The 9,726-nt window shown below is 46.9% G+C and overlaps 1 long non-coding RNA gene across 1 annotated transcript; it reads right to left on the reverse strand.

Annotated features, from left to right (window-relative positions):
- Positions 1-558: 558 nt before the first annotated feature.
- Positions 559-7,900, reverse strand: LOC143691294 (uncharacterized). The gene is made up of 3 exons (XR_013179445.1): positions 7,804-7,900; positions 754-922; positions 559-661 (listed from the first exon to the last, which is right to left on the reverse strand). It is a non-coding gene; the product is annotated as an uncharacterized LOC143691294 (long non-coding RNA).
- Between the last annotated feature and the right edge of the window lie 1,826 nt (positions 7,901-9,726).

Here is a 9,726-nt window from a genome sequence, read left to right on the forward strand (position 1 = left end):
TCATATTCTGACTTTGAGTTTGTTTTAATTATTATTATTAGACTGTGACCTCAAGGCGTCTTGATACGCAGAGACCTAGCCTAGCGTCTGTGTTCTGGAAATAGTCTGACCCCACTGAGAACCTGTTTCTGAGCAGGGAAGGAATGATGTCAGATGGAACACTAAAGAGTTGACGGATTGAGGAAAACAGGCACCTGAGCAGGGTTTGTTAAAAGTCCTTAAATGTTCCTCAGCCCAGCTCGTCTATTTGGGTTTGCAAAGGCCTCTCCTGTGCAAGGTGGTATGGCTCGGAAAAGGTCGCCCTTCCTTGGGCTGGCACTGTGGGACGCTAGGCGGTGCTATTCACACCGAGGCTGTGTGAGTGGCGCCCCCTGGGCGGTTTTGCAACACTCCTCTGTAGCCTCCCTTTTTGTTTCCGGGTCTACACCAACAATGGCCTTGATGCTGAAGTTCAGGGGCATCCGCTTCTTTCTAGGGACTGTCTCAATTGCCTGTGGCCACCAGAGAGAAGCTGCCCTCCCCTCCAGCCCCTGTCTCCAAGCCTGCGAAGACTCGCCTGTGGGAATGTCTCTGGGAAGAAGACCGCGGGGAATGGCGAGCATGCCGTCACCATCGCTTCCGTCTTGCGCGCCCCTGGGAGGCTCGTGCATCCTTTGTGTGCCTGGTTCCAAAACGTAGCGGGATAGTGAAAGAGGATTACGGGAAGTCTCACCACACCCTTTGCCTAATCCCTCTCGATAAAAGGTGATTTACCCGGGCAGCCTGGATGGGTGGGCGAGGTCACAGTTCTCCGCAACAGTCAGCCAGACACCAAGGGACCAGAAAGAATAGAGGTGGAAAAACAGGAATCTCATGTTGCCATAGCAGACTAGCGTATTCATGTGTGCACAGGCTGTGATGGAAACTACCATGATGTTACAATCTGTGAAATAAACAGATGAAAGGGTGTCCCTGCCTCCTTTTCCAGGGCTGTCTGGGGTGGGGAACCCGGTTCCCCTTTGACTTCTCTTCACAGATGTTTTGCGTTAAGACTTTTGCAAGCCAGCTCCTTGTTCCCAGAATCTCTGTTTTCCACACCTAAGTAAACATTCTTTGGGATTAAGGTTGCATTTTACTGATCCTCCTGGAGGTTTACAACCTGAGATCTGTTGTTCAGTATCCTCTCTTTTTTTGTTTTTGTTTTTGTTTTTGTTTTTTTGTCTTTTAATTGTCTTTGTTCAAATGATGCATCCCCAGGGGAAAGACAATCCCATTAAGATAGAAAGGTACAAAGAGGATAAGAATAGTCTGAAATCCCACTATCAACAAATGACAACTTTTTAAGACTTTGATGAACACCCTTCCATAAACACACGTAGTTCATGTGTAGGGTTATGCATAATGCTACTGTTCTGTAACCTGACTTAATTCACTCACAAAATGCAATAGGAGTCCTTTCTATTCTCCAACTGGATATTGGTAATACTCACTACCTACAAGCAGAAATCAAATAATCATGCGGTAGCTAATGACAAATTATATGCTTCAAGTTCTCTGTAGCCAAAAACTGACTACACATCCTTTATGTAACGCTAAAGCCAGAAGGAGACCTCTGGGGAGTTCTTTGTGTGTTTGAGTCTAAGAAACCCTCCTATTTATATAGTACTTTACAATTTCAAAAGCACTTTCTCATTATTTTATTTGATTATCATAAAGAGAGATGATCATAAATGAGATGCGTGATAATAATGTCATAATAAGAACAGGCACAACAACATTGATGGTGAAATTAGTGTGCCAGGCTCTGTGCCAGACCTGCCCACCACAAGTGTTGTCTCCCTTGAGTCTCATTATCCTCATTTTAGAAATAATATAACTAAGGATTAGAGAGATTAAGTGATGTGATCAAACGTCCACAGCTAATCCAGGGGGCCTCTCTAATCCAAGTGTTTCTGATTTTTAAATTCGATGTTTCAACCACTGCACTATACCACCCCTCATAACAATTAACTCTGTGAGGTACTTTACCAAGCACTCACATAGATAATCTCTGTTGAATAAAAAGACCAAAGCCACAGAGGAGAAATGGTTTGGCTAAAGTCTTAGGGTCAGGATTGTGACCCTTTTCATTCTAAACCTGCCACCGTTTCTACTACTGATTAAAGTCTTCTTTCTACTAATTAAAGGTGTCAGCTAACAAAAGTCTTTAAAAATACCAGGAAGAAGAGGTTTCAAAAATCCCTCCAATTGCAGTGAAATCTCTGGTCCTTCCAAGAGAATGAAAGTCGGCCTCTTCCATGGAGACCGAACTCTTTGCCACATCAATGGAAGTTGGAAAGAAGCATGTCAAGTTTGGGGAGCCCAAATCAGGCCTAAATCCTCCCTTCTTCATGACTTTCTTCAGCTTTCGGTATAGGGCAAAGTTGTTCTGTTGCCTCCTTTTCTTGTGGCAAGTAAGGAAAGCAAGTGTTTAATCTTGAGGAAACAAAAACTAGAGATGATGAAACTAAATGGAATGAGATGCATGAAAACCACTTAAATTCAGGGTAGGCGGGAGGCAGCTACAAGGAATTAAGCAGCATTTTTTGACGTACATGTACAGAGTCAGTTTGTCGAGGCAATGAAGCAATCACAATTAATATTTTCCTCTTTAAAGGTAACAATTTTGATTTATGAAGTGTTCCTTTCTGGAACAAGCTCAAAGCACTTAATGGGTGATGGCTAATTACCCCACCCAACAAACAATCTGGCAGCGAGGAAAAGAGAGAGGTAATTATCCCCATTTTACAGCTGGGGAGACAGAAGAGTGGAGCCTTACTAGAAATCAGCTCACAGAGAGCTGAAGAGGCAAGCCTTCTAATAGCACCTTTCCATATCCATGCCCCCACCCCCCAATGTAGGGTTACTGCTTCCAGAAAGTTTCCTGAGAAAGGACAGTCCATTTGCCAGCTAGGGAAAAGCAGCCATCGTTCACCGGGAACTACAGCTCCCAGTAGACACTGAGAGGAGACAAGGCCGTGCCCCTCGTGCCCATTCCAGATTCCCAAATATGGAGACGGACTGGATTTTGGAAGAGGAACAGAATACTCACCCTTGAGACAGCGAGAGAGAGGGAGGGAGGATGAGGTAAGTTCAGAATATTTAACTCTATCACCTAAATGTCTACACAGTCTTTGAAATGTACCAGCCAAAGTCATGATCTTCTCTTGATAAATCTTTATAGAAGATAAAAGGCAATGAGTTCAGCAGAACCCTTTTCTTCTCCTCCAATTAGGTGTGGGCCAACAGGAGCAGAGGCAGTTCTAAGAGGTCAGTTACCCTTTCTCAAGTCCTATCAGGTCGGAAAGTGTTTGATGGTGGTGGTGGTAAAGATGATGATGATGATGATGATGATGATGATGATGATGATGATGATGATGATGATGATGATGATGATGGTCCTTGTGGGAAAGGAAATCCAACTACAGAGCAGCTGTCCTTCTCTGAGAGCAGACTGGTCAGAGCCTAGGTGGAAGGAGGACAAACAGCCCTGGGAGAACAAGGGTTACTCTTTGTCTGCCTTGGAAGCTGCTGAGATTGCCTGGTGGGAAAGGCATGAGAGAGCTATTTCCCCATTCTGTCTGCATTCTCTCAACAAATATTTGTTGTAGCACCTACATCCAAGGTCCTGGGCTGGACGCCTAGGGTAATACAAAACATAGAACAGGACCTCTGCCCTCAGGATGCTTACAATTGTGGTGGGGGGCCTCAAGGGAAAGGTGGCACACACAAGGGAAAAAGAGACAGTAAGGCAGTAGGTTATTTATATTCTTCATCCAATATTAATTTATTGATCACCCACCATGTACCAGGCACTGTACTTAGCCACTTTTGGAATACAGTAGTGAATAAGTCAAAAGAAAAAGTTTCTGCCCTTATGGATTTTATATTCTGGTACCCCTGGAGTCAGGGGGGAGAGTTTCCTGGCAGAAAGAGGGGCAAACACAGAGACCTTGAGATGGAAACGAGCTTGGCTAAATTTGAGAGTAGAAGGCCACTGCAAGGGAAGGGGAGTGGTGAAGGTAAGAGCAGGAGGAGTTGAAGTCAGAGAACTAGGTTGGGGTCCTATAAGGATACAAAATTTGCCTTTCATTCTAATGCTAATGGGAAGCCATTGTTTCTAAGCAATGAATTCATGTGACCGGATTTGAAGGGCCAGATGAGGAGAATTGACTTCTAAAGGAGTTCTGAGTACAGAGGAGAGTTGTCCCTGAGCCGGGATGGACAAGGAAGTCTTCCTAGTAAGATGGGACCCGAACTGAGCTAAATGCCCAAATAGGATTCAGGTCCAAGGACAAAGCATTCCACTTGGGAAGAATTTCAGGAGCAAGGTGTGGAGTCAACACAGCTTGCTCAGATCATCAGTTTGCCCAGATATGTGGTCAGGTGCTGGAGTCTTGGATGGTGGGGTTGGGGAGACTGGATTGAGAGGATTGGGGAGGCTCTACATCAGAGGTTTCCAAATCTCTGGTCAGCAGTAACAGGGAGACTTGAATGCACATAGGCTATAATCACAGGCCTAAATGTCCATCCTGAGAACTTGGTCTCCTTCGGATTACCACTGTCTTCCCCAGTAGCTATCAGTGGCCAACACATCCCCCTAAGATTTGAAATCAAAGCGATGGAGTTGCACCACGCCACCATTTCCATTGCATTGTGTGTGAAGGGCGCCACCTAGTGCATAACACAAACCTCAAGGCGAACAGCTGGAGCTGAGCAATCACAGAGGGTATATCTTGGGAGGATAAAGTTCTTAACCTGCCAACAGGTGATGCAGTGCTTTAGAAGCTTCCTTAACCCCCGAGATCAGAGCCCAGCTGAACTGGCCATAGAGAAGGATGATGAATGGGAGGAGGAGGAGAATGGAGTGGGAGAGAGCTGGAAGGGAGGATGGAAAAGAGGAATGTTAAAAGAGGGGTAAGGGAAGAAGCACTTGCCTTTGGTCGTCCTTCTGACTTGCAGAACATGAGAGGAAAGTAAAAGGTTTGGGAGACAAGAGGTGGCTAAAGAAGAGAAAAAGCTTGGTGAGATAGCTAAGCTGCCAGTGGTTTGGGTGAATTTGCCATATGGCTGGGATGACTCTGGTGCAGTATGTTATATTCTCCATTCTATGGAACTTAGTGGTGGCAAGCTGCTGAGGCTACATTTGGGGGAGGGGGGCGGGTTGCCTGGCAGGCAGCTAATGAGACAAAGCAGGTACTGGGTATGCAGGATAAATTGTAATTCTAAGCTCCTCACCAAGTAGCCTCATCCTATCTATTCACTTTCTACCTAAATTTGGAGGCACCACATTGCCTTCCCAATAGGTCAACACAGAATAAATTTGAACAAATGGCATTCCCTTCTGTGCCTTCTTCTCCCTGCTGTCGATACTACATGAACAGCAAGCAGTAGCCTGTTGTGTGTGGCAGGCTTCCCTAGGAGAGGGGCAGGGGCTGGTATGTGTGGGATTGGTCTGTTCTCAGTCAGATGCATTTTAAATACTCAAGAATAGGAGGTAGCAATAAACCAGTTCCCTGCAAGGCCATACAGACAGAAAAGACACAGCAGATTGCAAAGTGAGTCATGATATGTAACAACCAGTACCACAATTTTCACAGCGTTAACCTTCCCTGCCCTCACATTTCCCTTCCCATATAGTCATTGCTTTTCTGGAACGGTACTGCCCTTTACCTCCTCCCCTCAATACAACTGGCATATGGCTGTCCTGCCCCACCCCGCAGGTCCCCATTTTCAAGAACTGGTGACAAAATTGATTGATTTCACCATGGTAGACTCAAGGCTACAGTTTTGGAAGTAGGTGGGAAGCACCCTTGATCCTTTGTACTGTCTCAAATACTATAGCCATGCCCCATCCTCACGGCTGAGAACCTCTTCCCCCCTGCCTTCTCCTCACACTCATCTCCACTGGCAGAACTGGGCCGCTCACTCCTGAGTCTGGCTCCACACGATGGTGTGGGTTAGACTGAGGGGTGCAACTGTTTATTCTCTGTGTGGGGGAGGGTAGTCAGTAAGAGTCTCCCAAGGAGCGTGGACCCAAGGCTCCCCCAAGGAGTGTGGACTCACCCCCTCTACAGAAGCAGCTCGCACATCACACTCAAATTCCAATCCTTGCCTACCATCCCAGCCTTAATTTGCACCATTCCCCCCTTCACACCTGTAGCTCTAATCTCCCATCATAAAGCCCTCTCTGCCATGTCCCCAAACCACTCTGCACCCTCTGGCCCCAAGATGTGGAGCAAATTGTCCCCTCTTCTTAGAAGTCCTCCTGGACTATCTCCTTTTTACTGCTGAAGTGGAGCCCAATGGCCCTTTCCTCTAGGAAGACCTTCCTGAATCCCTCTTCACCACCCTCAGGTGGATCGATTGTCCCTGTCTGCACTTGCGTAGTGCCCTGCACCCACCTGCAATGGGGCACACTCACCATCTGTTTATTTACATGAACCCCCACCATCATTACCACTAAACTCTGAATTCCTTCAGGGAAGAGAACTGCGTATTTTATTTTTCTATTTCCAATTCTGGGCCCAGACAGATTCTCTGTGAATATTTGTGGGATGACTGAGTGCTCAAAATCCTGTGGCCTGAGGCACTCCCAGGCCTCCACCACCAGGTGAACTGGAAAAGGAAGCCGTGATCTAAATAACCCAGGCCCACACCTGCCTTACTGATGAACACATCCACCTCCTGGAGAACTGACTTCTCCACTATGCTCTCAAGCCCTCCCTCCGCCTCTGCATCCCTCCATCCGGTCACTGACCCTACATCTTGCCTGCTGCTGCCCTCCCCCACCCCAACCACAGCTCCTTTCTGGGGCTGGTTTGGCTAAGAAAACTCTGGCTTACCAAAAAGAGAACACATTATATCCTTGGATGGTAAACCTTCTTTTGCCTCCTTCTCTTCCTAAATCAGGGGAAATTTGTCTGCTAGCATCCTTTCCACCTCCTCTGAATGGCCCTCCCCAACCCGTGTTGGGTTGACCACCTCCTCCCCCCATCCTGCACGCCCTCCCCAAATTAAGGAGGGATTACAAAACCTCAGAGACAGGCTGGAGGTGAGCAGTGAATTCAACTTGAAAAAATAGGATTTGTGAAGGAAAAATGCAAGGGTTGAGATGATCAGTATTTAGCTGGGAAAGCTGAGAGATTTCTTTGGACTCTGCTCTTTTAGGCAGGTTGGGACAGTAAGGCTGGAGGGAAAATGAATTTAGATATCAGCAAGAGCCTCCTTGATTTACTCAGTGTTGTCACAGAATTACATGGCAAGTGTCTCCCCTCTCCTGAAGAGACCCACATCTGTCTGCTTGGAGTCAGGATGGCGGTGAGGGCGAGACCCCTGGAAGTTCTTCCCTCCCTGGAATTCCATGCTCCGGGCCAGGCTGTGGCCTTCCTGGGACCTAAGCTCCATTGGAGCTATTTTTGATCTGCAGTAATTTAGAGTAATTTGGCTGGTCTATGGGGGATGGGAGAGCACCATTCTTAAAGGGGGCAATTCATAGGTCAGGAAGCCCTGGGGCAACACTGTGAACCCAGAACAAAGGTCTCCAGTGTTTAGGGTGCAGTGGGTTAACTGGTAATCTTCACCGACTGCTGGAGGGAGGTGGGGATGGAACAGGGCAAGAGCACATGAACCTGCAGAGGTTTCTAAACTCCCTAGTAACAAACAACAGCTTCCCCCCACCAACTCTAACCCCTTGGCAGCCTATGGGCCAGGCTTAACTTCAACAACTATCCTGCAAGGTGGTATCTCTATTTGACTGAGGCTCAGAAGGGCGAAGACACTTACCTAAAGTTCCCAGCTAGCAAATGGCAGAACCAAAATCCAAACCCAGAAATGTGCCTCCAGTGCTGCCGCACCACATGTCCACCTCCTGGTGTTTGGAGCAACAGAAGAAAGGATTCAGAGTCGGGGGTGGGGTGGGGTGGGGTGGGGTGGGGGGTGGGCGGGGCAGAAATAAGTCTAGTCTCAACTTCATTCTGCCCCTGCAGAAGTGGGATGAGAGGACTCAATTCTCAGTCCCTGGCAGGACCAACATTTGTGAAACACGATGTGTCCTTTATCCTGGCTGGGGCAGTTCACTGTAGCAAAGTAAGAACTCCAAAGGCTGTGCTGGCAAGAGCAGGCTTGGAAAGTAGAGTCTGGGCTTGTGAAGGAGGCCCAGAATAGAGGGCTCTGGAAAAGGAAATGTCCACTCTACTGACCTCACTGGGTTATAAAGATAAAATGTAGCCATTTATGTAACAGGACATTCAATTATATAAAGTGCCATATATAGTCATGTTTTACAAAAACATACCCTTAAGTCCTTGTGCATCTGAAACAACAGCTCGAGATGTTTCTTAGGTATTCTCAAGGTGCATTTTTTGGCTGCTGGATGGCACCACAGGGTTCTCCATGATTCTCATAGATCAAATCACCCAACTGCAGCAAGATTCCAAGTCCTTGACAAGATCCATCCCTTCCTAGCTGTTCACTCTTGAATTCTAGATCCCTGACATGGGCAACCCCAGTTCCACTTTTCTGAACAAGTCAAACTCTTTCTCACCTCTGGACCTCTGCAAACTCCAGGTCCTCAGCTTAGAATAGTTGGTCATGATAGCCCTAGCCCACATGCTAGGTCAGCATTACTGTGTCTTCCTTGGGGTCCCATCTTCAACAGATGATGCGATGCTTCGTGTAAAACAAGATGAATATGTGAATTTCCCTCTGGTCTTCCTCCCCCACTTATGTTTTCATGGCTAGGGTGATGATGATTATTCTGACCTCATCCTGTGGGGATGCCACAGGATTAGCTAATTAGCAGTGGTGCAGTTCTTCTAACACTTTGTGTTAATGTTTAACAGAAACCACCCGGGGTGTGATGACTCAGGGGGACAATAGAGAAGCTCTTGGTCTTCTTAGACACCCCCTTAGCACAGGCTCCTTATTCTTCTCCCACTCCACACACACTCTGTGGGAGGCCTAACCCTTGACCTTCACTGACCCTAGACACCCCCCACCCCACTCTGCTTTCTTCTCTGAGCACCACCCTACCGTCTTCTGGAACATTGCCTCTTCCCTTGGGGGATTCCTCTTGCAGCTGTGAGATACAGGAGGCTTTGGAAGCACTAGGGGGTCTGGAGGCCACAGTCACCTGCAGCCAAATCAGCACACCCCCCCTTCCACTTCCTCTTTCCCTGATGGTGGGCATCCTGGAATATGAAAACGGGCGTGGGGAAGTTTCTTCGCTAAAACAAGGAAACGAGTGGGATAGTCACTAAGTGAATAAGTCAAATCTAAAGGCCCCTGCCACCTGGAAACCATTAGGAAAACCCAAGGAAGCCATGAGTGATCCTCTATTTATTCCAAAAACAAACTGATTGTTTGACCCTTTACTTAAGACAAATGTATGAAGCTGAGTTTCAGCTCCTCCTTGTTCACTGAAGAGTTTGGCACCAGACTCTCAGCCTTCCAGTACATGCCAAGTCTTGCTATTATCTGGGTAACTTCAATGTCCAAACAGACCAATTGTTTGCAAACTATGGATTACAACCCATTAGTGTGTCATGAAGTTGATTTAGAGGATTAAGGCCAGCATGGGTTTTTTAGAAACACAACAGAAATAAATATCAGAGTATCTAGCATGTAAGAAGGGTGATGGGCGGGGGGTGGGGAGATGCGGGGAGTTGTTAAAACACTAATTTCAATAATTTATTATTATTTTATACA

The sequence above is a fragment of the Tamandua tetradactyla genome, chromosome 7 (genome assembly GCF_023851605.1).
Source record: "Tamandua tetradactyla isolate mTamTet1 chromosome 7, mTamTet1.pri, whole genome shotgun sequence".
Taxonomy (NCBI): domain Eukaryota; kingdom Metazoa; phylum Chordata; class Mammalia; order Pilosa; family Myrmecophagidae; genus Tamandua; species Tamandua tetradactyla.